General features: G+C 43.3%; 1 pseudogene; it reads left to right on the top strand.

The window, feature by feature from the left end:
• Positions 1 to 232: 232 nt before the first annotated feature.
• Positions 233 to 16,645, top strand: LOC139047976 (maleylacetoacetate isomerase-like; annotated as a pseudogene).
• The last annotated feature ends 1,015 nt before the right edge of the window (positions 16,646 to 17,660 follow it).

The following is a 17,660-nucleotide window of genomic DNA, read 5'->3' as shown; positions in this document are numbered from 1 at the left end:
AACCGATTCTGCACAGACATTTTAATGCGCGTTTTGAAGCGCGAACGCCCGGAGATTAAAATCTCGCGCCAGGTCACATTCATGGCATTCTGTGACGTGCAGCTCGCAAAACATGTCCTCTGGAATGGCACAAGTGCGCCTGTGCTATCCCGGAGGCCTTGACGACTGCAGACAGTCGCTTTTCTTTTTCTGGGCGAAATCACATGACCCTGCTGTAGCAAGCGACAACCAAAATAAAAACCACCATCGTGCACAGGGTCACCTGAGTCCAGACAAGCAGACGGCAAGTGGTTGGCGAGCGAACTAGCCCAGTTGCAGTTAGCTGCGAACTTCTGCTGATTGAACTTCGTGGCTGTGTACGCTTGGCTGAAAAGAACCCGCCATGTCGAAGGTGAGCTCAAAGCGTACGTTGTTCAGAGATCGAGGGAATGAAACGGCCAGTAATTAACTAATGACAAACTATGCATTGCAGCCGGTTCTCCTGTCCAGCTTTCTGAGTTCCTGCACCTGGCGCGTTCGCATCGGTGAGTTTTACGTTTCCTCTGATTACTGTAGTGCCCTCGAAACGTTCTCTGTACGGCGACGAAAGGCCGCATTGCGCCTGTGACGAACTGAAAAGAGCCAATGGTGTTAACTGCAAGGAAATCTGCCTCGATGTATCCATCAGAACAGAGCTATGGACTGGCAGACCTTGCCCAACAGAGAGTCAGATGTGTTTCCTATGAAGCTGTTGTTTGTTACTGCATCGTAGGCGTGGCGTCACAACGTGGGCGTGGCAAGTATACCGCGGCTCCAATTTTTAATCTTGGCTAATGCATATAAAATAATAACGACGTTTAATTTGACCATACGTATGTTTCTTGCAGTCTTGGAAGTGAAGGAGATTGACTTCGAATTTCGGGCAGTGGACTTACAGCCCATTGGTGGTGAGCAGGTATGTGAAGAAATTCTGGGAACCAAATGCGCGCGCCATGTAATATGTTTTACAAATTTAATTCCGGCGAGCTTTGCAGAGAGACCTAGCTCTCTCTAGACGTAGGAGATCAATCAAAATTTCGTCGTTTACAAAAGAGAATGGATCGCTATATAAACGAATATAATAGAGATAATTTCTTGTGCACATGAATAAAGAATGTAATCAAGTTTGCGCTCTGCCACAGAAAAAAAGAAAAGTTATTTATTGCCACACGTTATCTGCTTGATCACTTACCAATTAAAGATATCGCTCTTTAAAAAAATGGCTGATGGTCAACACGTGCAAAAGAGACAGTCACCAATTGTCCACAGCCTTGCCATGAAGTGGTTCGCATGCTCAGGCATGTTAGACAATAATATCTTCTTACTCGCACACCCTGCTCCCAAAGAAACCTTTTTAGCAATCTTGAATGGTTAAGTGCTCTTGAGACTGTACGAGATAAGAAACGAACACTTTTGTGGCTATGTATATCTCGCTGTTTATGGACCCGAACAATATATGTTTGGGCACTTGAATAGGCCATTTTTATCATGGGAGGTTTTTCTCGGAGCAACGTAGGGCGTGTGCTCTAGGTGGGCAATAATGCTGTTGCAATAATAAGTAATGCAATAACGTCTGTTGGTAGGGGGGGGGGGTGCGCTTGACAGAGGCACGATTTTTATGCGAAGCATATTACGAGGGCTCAACCCAGCTCCTCAGGCGCGGCGGTGACCATGAAATCACGTGACACCGTGACGTCACGACAGAGGAGAAGTGGCTTTGGCTCAACTCTTGCAAGACGGGCTGGGTGGGAATCGAACCAGGGTCTCCGGAGTGTGGGACGGAGACGCTACCACTGAGCCACGAGTACAACGCTTCAAAGCGGTACAAAAGCGCCTCTAGTGAATGCGGTGTTGCCTTAGAAACGCGCTGTTTCTAAGGCGTGCGTCTCTTGCTCAGGCGCACATTTCGCTGCCGCGCCGAACGCTGCTTTGCTCGACGCTCACCGCGTCCAATGCGGGGCGCGTAGTCGCTGCCCTGTAGCCCATTGTCTTACACCCCTTGGCGGGTCGACGGGAACGCTGTCGCGTTCCACTCTTGAAGGCGAAGAAGTAATGCATGAGTTGTTTCTTCGTCTAGCCGAACCAAATATAGCCAAGCAACAGCAGTTCACCAGGCTAAACAGTGGTTCAACAACTAAAATAAAGGCTAGTATGCTTCGCATCCTGGGCTTAACCTTACCTAAGCCACAGCCATTTTTTTACAAGGAGGAGCAGCTGTGCTTTGCACTTTGTCACCTGTGTGAAAAGCACCCATGACAGGGCAAGATTTCTTCAGGAAAATAAACAAGCACTACTAGCAGCGATTACTTCAATCTAACAGAAGTGTACTGGTGCTTATTTAGTTGTTCTTGGCAAAAGTGATGCCACGTTCACAACTCACTGTCGTGACTACCTTTTCAAGCGTCACATTGATTTCGTATCTAAGTGGTATCACAATGGATAGCTGAGATTTCGTACAGTACTAATAATAGGCGAATATTTGCTAGAACAGGATGCCACGGCTGGCTGTGCTCGATTTGCAATGCAGTTTGTGACTCCTTAAAGTTGCATATTTAGGCAAAGCACACAAAAGGTTCTGAACATGGAAGCTACCGATAGGAACAATGTGCGTTTTATTTGAACAAAACACAAAACACATGCAGTGGAGAATACGTCCTTAATTATCATTCTTTCAGCAACATCAATGTGAGCTAGAGTATTATCTGGGTGTGCAATGGAGCCTCTGACGCCACGTGGGCCTTACAAAAAAATTACCAACTCTTCCCTCACTGGAACATGGGGGTAAGCGAAACTTGTCCTGCGTGCATATTACCTTCGTCACGGTTAATTAACCCATGGGTAATGGTGCCCGATTTCTTCGACCTCGCGCTCACTGAGCTCGATATCTTTTTCTCGTTGCTGTCGGACTGCCTCGGCTCGGGCGGCTCTAACGGCTCGACGTGGTGCCTCGACGGCAAGGCCTTTCACGGGCGAGTTCTCGCCGCCACTCGTCGAACGCTGCCCGTTCCTCGGGGGAATGCGCAACGCGTGGCCGCCCCATCCGTTTTCCGAGACCGAACTGAACGGAAACGAAGCCAGCGCAGCGCGCGCGAAACCGTTTCCTGCACGCGGAAGCAAAACGGCTCTGATTGGTTGCGCGCGTGGCGTGAGCGCGCGCCTGTGCAGCTGGAATCCTTGCTAATCACTCACGCTCCGGCACCGGCGCAGCTAGCAACTCATCAAACCGCCTTTTCCCGCAGCTGCTCTGATCTGGGAGCAACTGTTTTGTTTTTTTTTTGCGCGAACGTGACAACGCCACTTGTGAACCAATACAAGCTTCGCTTGAAAAAATAGGTCTGTGTGGAATCACAAAAGAGTTTTGTTGCACTTGGGTTGCTGTCTCATATCTTTGACGTTTGATCCGGCAGTGCTATTGTTCTTTCTCTTCTTTTTTTGTTCATTTCTACTACATCTGCGAAATGTTATGTCCCTTTGCAACAGGCTTGTGTGCGAAAACACGTTTGATTGCGGCACCTCTGGTTATGCAATGTCATACTCTTCTTTAAAAGAAACATGCCCAATTAGGGAGACTCACTGTAGCAGAAGGCAGGGTCAGCAACCGAGTCAGGATTACATCAGCTAACGAATGCGTTGGCCTATGAATGGGATCAAGCCTTGTATAAGGTGAAAAAGAATGTCAATTTTGTTTCACAGGACAATGTATACATGCTTGGTGAAAGTTGGGAGAAATAGTTTGATAGAATCCAAAATGGTTATGAAAAGTCCTGTCAAAAGAAGGCATAGTAAGGGCTCAGGAAGGCACAGGAGGTAAAATTAAAGGGGAAATTGTCATGCACTTTAAAGTTGCATGAAGCTACAAAAAAAAGCCATACAGGTTTGTAAGCAAAAAAGCTTTGCAGTTTGCGAAAAATTTTGTCCTGTTCCGGGAATCAAAACCAGTATCAAAGCCGGAACTGCTGCCTTTTGGGGCAATTGGTCCGCCATCTAAGAGGAAGTCAAAATTGTCAGAACTACACGTTATTTGGGCTCCCTGTCTAAAAAAGAAAAGAAAATTCCCAGAGATGCTTGACGCTGTTTTCGTGTGGAAATGCGAAAGCACTGCAGTCGCTTTGGGGAAATGTCTTCGCTTAGGTATTCATCCGCACGTCGTCGTGCACATTGTAATTTTCCCGGTGTTCCTTTTGAGACACGTTGGCTGTGGCACACCTCATTTTAAACACTCACAGTTTGGCGTCGAGAGTGTCATTGGTGGTGTTGTTTCCTGTCACTTGTGTGGCTCCTACCCACTATGAGCAGTTGGCCAAGAAATGGATATGCGGAGTGCAGCGGTCCCATTTCGTATTGAAGGATCGTTAGCACGGGATAAAAGACGATGACGACAGTTACCCGCAGACCATCAAGGGTGATCTTGGACTCTGCACAATAATCTTTCATGTCTAAATTCAAAAGCTGTTACGTTTGTTTGCAGCCAGTCTCAATCAGCAATAGATCTCACTTTTCAGCATCTCGTCTGTAACTATATCCTCGTGGAATGCCATAAACTGTGCTGAAAACAGCGACCACATTCCTATTATTTTGTAGTCTGATTGCCCTGTGATTTCTGTCAGAATGCGAAAATAACCCGTTTGTAAATTATGACAAATTTCAAAATGGCTTGAAGTCTACGATGCTTTCACGTGCGAATATGCAAGATGACGTTAGGGCTATCCGTATCTGTGAAGTTTTAAAACATTCCTTGAAGAATGCAGCTTTTAATTTGAACTCCGACACAGGTAAATCCTTCAGTCCGTGGTGGAATTCAAAATGAACGTGGGCTCAGCGAAAACAAAAAGCTGCCTGCAAGAAACCTTCTTGTAATCAATGTCCAAACTATTGTAGTGATCAGTAACTTGCTGCTGCACCTTTCAAGCGTACGACAGATAAAGCCGAAGATGAGTATGCTATGTATAAGTTAACTTGTCTGTTTAAATCTAAAAACAAAAAAGCCCTTTTTAGATTTTTACGCTCTCGAAAGATAATTCTGGTTCCAGGAAATATTGGCTCTTTTGTCCTTTCGCCACGTGAATTGTCCAATTTATTGGAAAATATTGGAAAGGGACAACAAGATAGATTTACTTCAATAGTTCCACCACACCTATTGAAACCATTAATTCTAAAGAATTTAGGGAAGTCACATTACAAAAATTGGCGGCTGTTGTTCGCTCTCTGGCTTCCTTAGCGCGAGGTCCAGATGGAGTTAGTATAGCTGTGATAAAAATTCTAAAAATTCTGAAACTTCTGATAACAAATAAGCCGATTTTAGATTCTTACGCTCTCGAAAGATGATTGTCGTTCCAGCAAATGATGACCCTCCTGTCCTTTCGCCACGCGAATAATCCGAATTACTGGGAAATATTGGAAAGGGACTGGAAGATAGGATTCACTTCACTAGTTCCACCATACCTATTTAGTATTTATTTACTTCTTTATAGCGGATCTTCATCGTACGGGTGTAAGCAGAAACACGGAGTACCACAAGGGCCAGTGTCATTTCCTGTTTTATTGAATATGCGATGACATCTCTTTTCGCATTCAGTGATGTCCACATTGACTTTATCAATCGCTACAAAACTACTTATGCACCCTTGAAACTTGTAGGTATATTACGCCTATATCTCTGGATGTCATAAGAGTGCACTATGCATGAAATTCGCATTTCGCTTATGTATGGTCAAGAGTTCATTCTCCATGTGTATTTTCTTGAATACCTGGGAATAACGTACGACGGGACACTAGACTGGAGAATCCGCATTGAAAAAGTCGCATCTAAGGCAACTCCTGCCGTGGGTTGATTGCGCAAGATCAGTAACTGATGGTATATGGGCTGCGAAGACATACATTAATTATAATATATAAAATGCATGTGCGACCCATCATGGAAGTCGGGTGTGTCTTGTTTTCCGGCAGCCCAGCTTCTAAAATTCACTCTGGTTTTACTAGAAAGGGAAGCTCTGTGATTGTGCCTTGGGCTCCCAATGTTTGTTGGAAACACCGTTCTCCACATGGAAGAACGAATACCAATGTTTAAAAAGTAAATTCAGAATCCTTACAATCAAAACGTACCTGAAAATTTACAATTCTCCTCAAACAAGATCAATATATGTGTTCATTATTGAGCCAAGTTTCTTTCTTAATAATCACTGGTCGCGACACCCATCACAGTGTATTCGTACAGACACAGCTAAAAAACATTGAATGTGCAAATGCAACGTATTAAACCAAGAAATCAATGCAGAATAAGCCTCCAGATAGAATTTGACAATACTTCCCTCTCAAATGCTAACCTAATACCATACCAATATTTAAATGACCGATTGCGAGATTACCTGTTTCACTTGGAAACAAGCAATACAATAAGCACTGAAGCTTCACTGTGTGAAGAGAAGGCTGGAATGGGCATTTTCTCTCCTTATCTTTGTTGGCCCTTTTCTATTCGCCTTCGAGACTACACACCTATTTTCATAACACAATTATTGGCAATTGTTCTAGCGATGCGCAAGATTCCCGATAATCAATCGTCAGCTGTAGTAGTTACAGATTATCCATTGGTATGTTCGTCGCTTTCCACTGCATTGAATACAGCTATCTTAAGTGTATCCCAAAATTTAGTACTTACAAATTTACAAAAAAAATAATAATTTGCTGTGGGCTCCTGGCCCCCGTGGTTTATACTTTTTATTATACTTTTATATACTTATTTATTAGCCAGAACTTCTTTAAGTGGACCATTGATTCCTGTTTTACCGGATACAACTAACCGTCACTGAATCGAGATACAGAAAATTTTGTTTGCAAAATGGTTTAGGCAAATTATCGCTGATACCATCTCCAGACTTTCAGCATATAGTTTTTGGCTAGAATAAACAGTGGTGTCCTTCTCAGAAATAGGAAGTCACACAGCCCAGATTGCGCTGTAGTATCCCAGAGTTGATTTTTTTTAGTTACATAGAGCTGGTCTGACGATATCCCCTCTTTGCCACGATTGCAAGAAAATTGAATAAAAAGGCCACTACTTTTTTATCATGCAGACGGTATTCACACCGGAGAAAGCTATTACTAGATCGAAGCTTCACTCTACAAAATTCGATTAGGATTAAGCATACCAGTATAATTGTCATTTGGGGCCTCGACACTAGGCTATAGTCAGAGGCGTTTGTGTCGCAGCATTTGATTATTTAACTGAAACAACACGGTTACCCCGCTAATTATTAACGCGATCCGGCGTAGGCGTACCGCGTCTAGCGTCGGACGTCGTTTCAGCAAAATAAATTTGTGTCTATTGATTCAAATTTCGAGCCACGCGTACCGAACCACGCAGGCTCTCCATGTGGCAAATAAAGTTACTGAACTAATTGAATTTCTCAAGGTAAAATACGTGGAAAAATCGTAAAATAAGACTTACACACAACCTACAGACATGATAGCGTCGGATTGTAATTGAAGCTTAACGGGGCCCCGGACCCCGTCAAGCTGCTTCAAGGCAGCTTTTGGTCCCAGACCTTTTTCTCTTGGAGAAATAAATGAATCTTTAATCTTTAATCTTGAATATACGAGAAAACATAATTATGTTACGCGGAAACTCAAACACAAACTCCTTGTAACGCGATAGCGTTTTCAGCTGCCGTTTGAGGTCTTTCTTATTAGGAGCGGCGCTGTCCCCTCGATTCCGTACACACCGTCAAAAAGAAAAAGAAAAAAAAAGAAGCTCGTTTTCTTGCATAGCGTTCGCCGCCAACACTTCTCGGTAAACATTGCGGTTACATAAGCTGCAGTTGCCAGGAAGCGTGAGAAGTACTCAGGGATCTTTGAATGATATCGCGTTCCACTTTTAAAGGCGAAGCTTAGGCGTCCTCCAAAATTTGCATATTTATTCTGCATATCAGATCTGCATTCGTTTAGCCGAAATTGGTTTTGTCAATGTTCTTTACTGAAATTATTTCTCTCCTTGATTGTAGCCTGTCCTAACATTCGCTTTTCAGTTAGTCTGACTGCTCGCTCGCATACTAGTCTGGTTATTGCAACATCATTTTTTGTTTTGTTTTTTCTTTTACTTTGCGTTTCTCGTTTACAAATAAGAATTTACTTCATGTACATACTGCTGCCCGATGCTTGGCCTAGCCATGTAGTGGGTGCGAGCCATGACAGAAGTCCATCATCATCATCATAATCATCATCATCATAAAAAGTAGGCACTATGTCGGATTGTGTAAGACAGCGAGAAATGTGACGTCAATCCGAGTATATCTTGACGCCCACTCCATGAGAGCCCAAAGCTCTCGTGGCCTGCAGGACCTGAATAAAGTTGATTTCCTTCCTTCCTTCCTTCCTTGACGTGGTTTTACTCTTTGCGCCGTCGGCCATTTTTGGGTACCACGTTTTGGTCACGCCAACCGCCGGATTTCTGCGAACTCAGGCATATAATGCTTTTGCATTAAAAAACCCAAGTCAAATTGCTTTGCTTTTGTAATGCTGCGATCGGATTGCCCACCTGCCGTAAATTGAAGTTGAACACTTGCAGATAAGAAAGGTTATGGGATGATAACCATCATTTACTGCTGCCCTGTTAAAGTATTATTGGCCCATCGAATTATGGGGTACAATTGAATATGTAAATCTAAAATTTTTTCTTGCCAATATGAGCATGTAACGATTATATGCTTATAACAGGTATTGGGCATAATAAAGATACCTTCGTGTCGGATGTCACTATATTACAGCAAAGTTCAATTGTATTAACAACCTCATTGCTGCAACACATCAGCCTGCTTAGGACCTGTACGCAGCCTTATCGTGAAGGCCTCTGCCATGATTCTAGAGAAAAGAAGACCAAGTTTAAAGAGATATTGCATAGTCGAAAATGAAGCCAGTGCACAGCCTGCTTGAGCTCTTTCAAATGCTACTCTCGTAGAAGCTGGATGCTGTCACAATTATGATCAAATGTTGCCCTCACTCTCTTTCAGGAAACTGCGAAATTCAAAGCGTTGAACCCAATGGGCCAAGTTCCTGTTTTGCTTGTCGACGGAAAACCCATCAGCCAATCGGTAATGCTGCACATGTTCTCAATCTTTGCTGGAGCCAAGCATAGTTCAGCAAACTTTCGCTTCATGCATAGAGAACCAATGAATTTGCACCATCAACTCCAGTGGCGAGAAAAATGTAACAAAGAAATCAGACAGAAAGGAAAGGTGAAACTGAATTCTTTCTACTTGATTTCTTCCCTAAGCTTGTTCACGGTTTGAAATCGTGGTGCATTGCTTGGTGAACAATTAGCCAAACTTTTATCCCTAATTGAACTAATTGGTTGCTTAGCTAACAGTGCTGTCTGACCAAACCATTTGTGTTGGATAACTAAGGCCTAGCATCGTTGTCAAATCAGGCCCCCTCCTACTTTCTAATTTTGTTGTGTTTGTTTTACATTGTATATTGCATATATCATCAGGCTGTGTGTAAAATGGTGTACTGCAAGTTTCAGCCTTCATGTTCTGTACTGCTGGTGAAACCTGCGCATTTATCTCATAAATGTAATAGTTGTTTATTCTGACTGTGCTAAGTCAATGACTCTTGTATCCTGTGCTAGTTTTTAGGCTCGTGCTACTTAGGCGAAGAAAATATATATGACAAGGCGTTCTTAACAGACCCTGTTAAGCGGAAGATACGTTAGGCAGGACATTGTGGGCACGACTTGACAAAAAAAGGCTTTGTACGTTGGCGAAATGCTATAATGGAATTATAAAGACGACCGACGTTTTCAGTGCCAGGAGCCCGCAAAGTCTAGCAAATTAAAGTTTTCGTGCAACAAAGCTCAGCAAATATTTTTGTCCTGCTATTTTGCAATTTACGTGAAGGAAGGTGCAGCATATTTGCCTGGCTAACGCATCTACGAATATGGACAGCGAAAGCGTCTTCATATTTATGACATTTCAAGAGAAAACAAAAGAGAAGAACGTGCAAAAAAGCCGTCAGGCATTATAAAAAGAAATCTGGTCTGTTTATTGTTATCCAGTAGAAGGAAACAGCTAAAGCCGGAACATTTAGTCGTCTCAACTGGGTCAAGTTGGGATGCGGGACATTTTGCATAAGTTGGGGCAGCAGGCAAGCCTAGTCAAACCCAGATACAATGAACACCTTCATTGCACAAAATGCGTTCGCTATATCAGAAAGTTCTTATAGTGGGACTTGCCTTCAAAACTATCCATACATTGCTCGTCAAGGCACAGAAAAGATGTTTTACTTCCGAAAATGTTGCGATCACCATTCACTGGTAGAAATTGGTGATTTATCTCTGTTAAGTGGTTCTCACCCGACTGTGGTAGTCTACAAGTCTGTTAAACTGTCAGCGCAGTTGTAGGAAATCCATCTGGCGTATACCAAATGCTTCAATGAGCTATTAAGTTTAAGACAGACAACGTCAAGACCATTGGGGGCCAATCACACGTCTGTCGAAACACCGCCACACTACAATTCATTCACCGTCAAATAATTTAGATGGCAACTCATCAGCCGGACTTTCTAATTTGCGAAACTTACGAAAGGACCATCAATGAGAGCTGCTGAAGTAGTGCCTCGCTCACGCAAATCTTTTGTCATTCGACGGTTAGCAGAGTATAGCACAGAGTGAATGACGAAAGAGCACAAATTTATTTATTGTGTGTAAGACGTTATAGCAGTGACTTACAGAAGAAGTTGCCACTTCTTTCGACTGTACTTATTGAGACCTTCTGCGTAAACTATTGCAGAAATAAGTGACTGAGCAGAGGTGACAGAAAAACAGTAATGTGAAAAGCGAAAGCTGGTAGAAGATTTTACAAAGATTAAATAATGAATGAGACGCATATTACATTTAAAGGGGCCCTGAACCACTTTCTGCCGCGGTCAAGAAATGTATTAGAATGTAAATGATGCTATTTCCGAAATACTTTGCTGCAGATAGCTATAAATAGGTCATTACGAAGCGAAGGCTGCCAAGGCACCTAACCAAGAAGGGCCAGGAGTGAGTGCGAGCTGGCAAGCGTGCGTATGGTCAGACCTCAAGTCTCTTATAGTTAGAGGCTATAGTTCAGTGCTAAAAACTAGTCGAAATTAACGAGACCCGACGGCTGCAACACCGATGTGCAGGGTGGCCAAAGCTTTATTCCTACGCGGGCAGCCGTGGCCAAGCGTGAGTAGACGATAATCGGCTTCTTCCGGAAGTAATTATTATCAAAATTCGAAAGCAGATTTCGCTTATTTTAACCTGTTTACTAAACTGCGCCAATATATATGCATAGTAACATTATGAAGAAGCGCACTGATCCAAACACCCTTCTTGATTATTGTCAGCTATTGGCGATGCAATAGCAGCAGCCTATGGGAATCTACTATATTACAAAGTAAAGCGTCCAGGAAAGATTGAGGCTCCTGTTGAAAATAGAGGGCTTAAGAGAAAGGTGACTTTGCGTTCCGCTTGCGAGATTTATGCGTCGTGCACAGCTGCAAAATTTGGCTGAGAAGTGAACAGCAGCGTAAGCCATCTGCGGACTGTTTCTTCACCAAGCCCGAGGCGTGGTTCAGGGCCCCTTAAAAGAGAGCATTTGAAGAAGCACTCTCTCGCTCTCTCTCGTAAACTCTCTCTCGTAAGCAGCTGATTTAGCGACGCTTTCTGTAGTGTCACGTATAAGGAATGTTGCATAAACTATAAATGTGTTGTGCGCAGGTGGCCATTATGGAGTACTTGGAAGAGATACCCTGAACCAAGGATGCTGCCCGCAGATCCGTACCAGAGAGCCAAGGTGAATGTCCAAATGCAGGGACAACCTTCTTTGTTACTGTGTCTCAAAAGAAGGTGAATTTTTCGTGTGTTCTCATATGTGGCTCATCATGCCAGAACAGCAAAATTGAACTGAAAGCTGGTGGTGGTCTGCTTCTGTTAAGAAGGCGTACGCACGAACTGTCGTTGCATGTTGTGTTTTGCCTACTCAGTTGTGTAACATACTGCTTGTCATGTCTTACTCTAGCTTTGACAAATCTTTGATTTCGCTGCTAGAAGCAATTAAGAAAGCACTGAAGGCCGTAGTGACAAGGTTTTCTGTTTAAACAAGATAAAATTGCTACCGTGTTTCTGGAGAAAAAGAAACACGGCATTCTTTCTATGGCCAAGGGAAAAGGACGAAAATGGGCTGTGTGATACATGCACAAACACAACTGTATTCACACCACGTTCAAAGGCAGTTGAACAGTCTGGTCATTTTCAACTAGTACAACAGCTGTAAAGCTTTCTGCGATAATGACACTCAACATCATGGTTCCAATATCTCACCTTCGTTTAGCACTCTGCGGCACAATAGTGTTGGAGTACCATGCATGGAGTGCCTTTGGTAGTCGAAAGCATGGAGTCGTACACGATATGTTTAATATTCTTGTCAAAACCACCAAACTCGCTGTCCGTCATACCACGAGGAAAAGGTAGTCTTTCATAGATGCAATATGCGCAAACACAAGTGGCATACTGCTGAAAAGGACGGTACGTAGTGCACGTTGGTATTCCGTACTGAAACTACTGACAGCGCGAAACGGCACGAACTACAAAAGAAAGATGCACGGACAAGCGCTTGTCCGTGCATCTTTCTTTCTTTCTTGTGTATAGTTCATGCCGCATCGCGCGGTCAGTAGCTTCAATACTGCTGAAGTTAAAATTAAAGGTCAAGTTATATTAAAAGAACAGCAAACAGAAAAATGTGTTCAAGTGTGTTTTGTAAATGATGCTTTTACAGTACCATAAGAGCCACTCATACCTTAAAAGGAGGTATGATAGACGGATGATAGATGCAAGTTGAAGTTGCCGCACGAGCATTCTGTGACGTCATGGGTTTTCACGGCTTCTGGGCGTGCCGTGTTCAGTTTCTATTTATCTGGATGGACTATACTTTCATCTACGTTCATCAGGATGGATTACAAAAGGAGCTGCCAAGACTGCGAAGAAAAAAAATATTTTTCGCAGCACCTTGGCCTGCCAACTTTTGCTTTCAACCGCAGACATCGTTCACCCGGTTTGTACGTACGTTGTTTTTTGAACAAGCAGGTCAAATTAGCACCCTTAGTGAGTGTGTACGCCTTAGTTGTTCCACACGTTGTACGCCTTAGTTGAGCAGTAGTGCATATACTTTTTATGCAGTGTCGCGAGGTGGTGGAGCTTCTCGTTTCGGGAGTCCAGCCTCTGCAGAGCATCATTCTGATCCCTCTTCTCGGCAAAGTGGAATGGAAGAAGTGGGCCCACCGCAACATCACACGTGGCTTCGCAGGTGAGTGAGAAAAACTCTAAGTAGACTGAGAATGCTGAGATCTGTGGCAGGATGTTATATCAATGTGCGCCATGTTTTGGCAACATGAAGATTGGTATGAAAATGGCAACATTCCCTTCAGATGAAAATTAATTTTCGTCAGTGCTTCTGCTTTTGATGCATTATTTTGGTGTGTGCTATTATGCACACAGGCACTCAAAGAGGATTTTCATGCAGGTCAAATGCCAAACTTTGCACAGACCACTGTAACACAGGTGTGCAGTTTCCTGCATTGACCAAAACAAGCGTCATCGGCATCCTCAGGGGCCAATTGAATGGGGAGTCATTCTGAGTATTTTGTACTCCCAGTAATGGCGATAGTAGCTGAATTTTAGCTTTGTCAGGAAAAAGTGCTGCTATAATTGAAGAAATGTGCATCTCGTGCTAAAGTGAAGAGGGATGAATTATTGATAAAGTGGCGATAAAGCGAAAAAAATTTGCGAAGCTTGCCCGGTGGCATAGATGTTTATTTAAATAAAAACGTGAATACCCTCCTCACAGAGGAATTACACTATTAGCATAGCAAACATATCCCTGAGCCAACGACCACAACTCGTATTCTGGCTGCCCTGGCTGTCGAATCCACTCGTATTCGACAGCCAGGGTATTTGTATGAGCTGCAACAGTTGACATCTCGGGCTCTTTTTACTCCTTTTTTTTTTAACCGCTGTAAAGGTTCGGTGGCTAAGGGGCTGTTCTGCTTAACTGGATGTTGCAGGTTCGATCCCAACCCACAGTGGCCGTATTTTTAAGGGAGCAAAATGCAAAACCACTTGCGTACTTACGTTCAGGTGCACATAAGTAATCCCAGGTGGTGAAATTTAACAAATTAAGGACCAGCGTGACCATATGGTCACGTTAGTCTACACAGTGGATTTGTATTAATTAAAATTAACAAAACGGCACGAAAATCGTCTTTGACGTGCTGTTTGACAGATTAGGGTTCGCTTTAGGGATACCAAGTGGCAGCAGCTGTCAGTCGTTTTGTAGAAGCTTCTCGCAAGGGCGGGAATAAGTGTTGCTCTGTGAGTAGCGTTGTCATGCATTGCTCCAAGAAGTAAGTGTTTTTTTTTTTCACTACTTGTTTAAGCAATAGTCAGATATCTTTAACTCCGTATTGCTCTTCGAATATGTGACCTTCGATGAGCATTTGTGAAAGATTAATGTTTGATTTATCCATGAACGAACGTGTTATCTTGCGCGTTGCCATATGGTCACGCTGGGACTTTAGGCTACCAAACTCTTTATTTTTTTAACTGCATTCTCATCTCTTGCGCATCTGCTGGCGTGTTCTCGCAATGGTCATTCCTTATTTTATTGTCTGACTAGGTTGATGTTGGATGAAATAGCGAACATAGTCAAAGAGGAAGATGACGACGTGTCATTGATTTATATCGAGCCGCCAGAGGCTAGCACCTATTCGGTTGAAGACTCGGCCGATGAGCACTCAGGTGGGCTCATCGACAATCTAAGCAAGTGGTAGCCATGAGCCGGCGCTGAAACGCGGAAAGCCTATCCACTTCGGGTATAAAGTATGGTGCCTAAATGCCAAGAACAGATACCTTGTAAACTTCAAAGCGTATCAAGGCAAGCAGAAGATCCCGGAACATCTGAAAAATATGAAAAGTACTTCGGAAAAGCAGCGGCGCCACTTCTTCAAATGGTGGAAGAACTCGCAGCAAAGACGCACGACCTTCCTTTCTTTTTCTGTTTTGTTAATTTATTCACAAGCATGCAGCTACTCAGGCATCTCAAGGCACAGGGCTACGAAGGCACGGGCACAGTGAAGCAGAACCGTGTTCGCAAAGAGTGCCCTATCGCTTGACCAGAATTCGTCAAGCGCCAACCTCGCGGGCACGAAGATACCGTGCTGAGCGACAATGGGATAATTCCTGTCCGCTGGATGGACAATTCTGTAGTAACGATCGTAAGCACCATTCACGGCGTAGAGCCAATGTCATCTGCAGACAGGTACTCTCGTGTTGAGAAGAAGCGAATCAAGGTGACCCGTCCAAACACTGTTCCTCAGTTCAAGTTTTATAGGGGGTATGGACCAGATTGATGCAAATGTAGGCGCCTATAGGATTACAATCCATGGCAAAAAGCGTTGGCGGCCGAATTTCACTTGACTTTGTAATGTATCTATTAGCAACGCTTGGGCGCTAATTCGTAGCACAGGGTTCAACGTCACGCAGGTGGAATTCCGCAGGCAAATTGCACTAAGCTACCTGACGCGATAGGACAATAAGCCTAGAGGGTCTGGTCAACGCAGTATCCCAGAGACTGGTGATGTCCTGAATGATACACGGTATGACCAAGTGGCCCACTTTGTTGCACCAATACATAATAGCAAGAGGTGGAGGTGTGCATCAGATAATTGCAACAGCGCGGTGCACACACAATACACAAAGTATGACGTCGGTATGTGTATTCCACGATTTAAACCATATCACACTTAATAAGTGCTCGACTATTCGCTATGCATGTTTTTTGTGGTGTTTAATGGCTTGAAGTAAATGTTTTTAACTTCGCGTATTTTGCTGTAGTGTAAGGGCCCAGTGTGACCATATGGTCACGGGCTATATTTCAAAAACTAATTAGGCAAGAGTAATAAATTCTTGCATGTGAATTATCAGTATGAAGGTAAGCTAATATATTAGATTTATTTCAAGATAGCAAGAAAAAAAAGAAACCGGTCCCTAATGGGTTAATCTTGACACTTCATCCAATATGGTGTCCCTCATCACCCACTGTGGAGTTCACAGATGTTAATCCTTTCAGGCAATTTCTTTTAAATCTTACTTCTTGAACTCATCTCCTGCGTAGCTGTTGCATTTCACGAACATTCAAGATTATGGAATAAGCAAATTTCTGAAGTTTTTCTCTTGACTCGTTTAGCATACTCTCTGTGTAAACCAAACTCTGGGTCAATTTTTTTTTTTAACTTGCAGCCCTGGAAGCCATCTTTGCAGAGACGGCCGGCAGATACTGCTTTGGAGATGAGGTGACATTTGCGGATGCCTGCCTCGTACCTCAAGCGTGCAACGCATACCGCTACGGTGTGGACATGACACCCTTCCCAACGGTTCGCCGCATTTACGAGGAGCTTCAGCAGCACCCGCTTGTCAAGAAAGCTGATGCGTCGTGTCAGCCAGACACCCCTCCAACGGGAGTGCCCAACACAGTCAACCTATACAAGGGCCCCGAGGAGCAATAACACTACATGATGACCATGTTGAAGTCTACATCTCGGTGAAATTAAATTAGCATTTTTAAAGGTGTTTCTTGCATTCTTGGTAGTGGACGCTTCGCCTCCATATAACTTCCCAAAACTTGTTTGGTAGACCCTGATTATGAGAGGAATATATGGAAGTGTTCAAAGCTGAGCTGGAACGAACCTGCGAGTTAAGCGAAGTACTAGCAGAGAAATCATGTGTAACCTTGCGTATGAGATTTCATAAACGGGATATCTCAGTTCCGAAAATGGTGATAGGCATCCTTCACTGAATGCAGCAGTTCCGTTTCAATGGTCATTTTCTGGACTAGCAAAACTGCTATGGTGATAGACAGGCCAGCATCCTAATAATCTCATTCTCAAAGCTGCTGCACGTGGCATCACAAGATTTGGAAACTATTAGGTGTGCGCGAATACACGAACAACGAATCGGATAATTCGAATGGCTCTTCGGATCGAATAATTAGTATTCGTAAATGCGAATATTTTTTCGTATATGTTTGGAATATTGCAAATAGCGAAGCGCACCCATATAAAAATAAAATTAGCACGAAAGTGCGATAAATTTTGACCCCGCGGGCATATTACAGACACATAAAACACGAGAACTTGCGTAGTAGAACAGGCTACGTTACTTAAATATGAATACTTTGCAGGTCGTACAGCGGTCCTTCCCACTCTCTGAAGAGTCCTGAGCACACGAAGAAACCTTTTGTTTGCTATTAATGCTCCAAACGGTCGTTCTTTTGTGCTTTTAAAAGAAACGCTTCCTAACGTACTATGTAATGACAGAAACTTCTTAATTTTAATAATACTTAGATATGATCATCGTTCTATATTAACTGTGATGGGAGCCATTTATATTTAGAAAACTATTCGAAAAGTATTGAATTCAATTTGCTTCTGAAGCTATTCCTTTCGTATTTGATTCGGCCTCTAAAATCACTATTCGCGGACGACTGCAAACTATGGATATTTTTGTAAAAAGCAAGATGGGTGCTGCCATAAATTGTACACTGGACTGTGCCACATATCTGCCAGTTGCACTGAAA

This window comes from Dermacentor albipictus, chromosome 7, assembly GCF_038994185.2.
Source record: "Dermacentor albipictus isolate Rhodes 1998 colony chromosome 7, USDA_Dalb.pri_finalv2, whole genome shotgun sequence".
In the NCBI taxonomy this organism is placed as follows: domain Eukaryota; kingdom Metazoa; phylum Arthropoda; class Arachnida; order Ixodida; family Ixodidae; genus Dermacentor; species Dermacentor albipictus.
The sequence above is the reverse complement of the archived record's forward strand: the minus strand, read 5'-3'. Positions and strand labels throughout refer to the sequence as shown.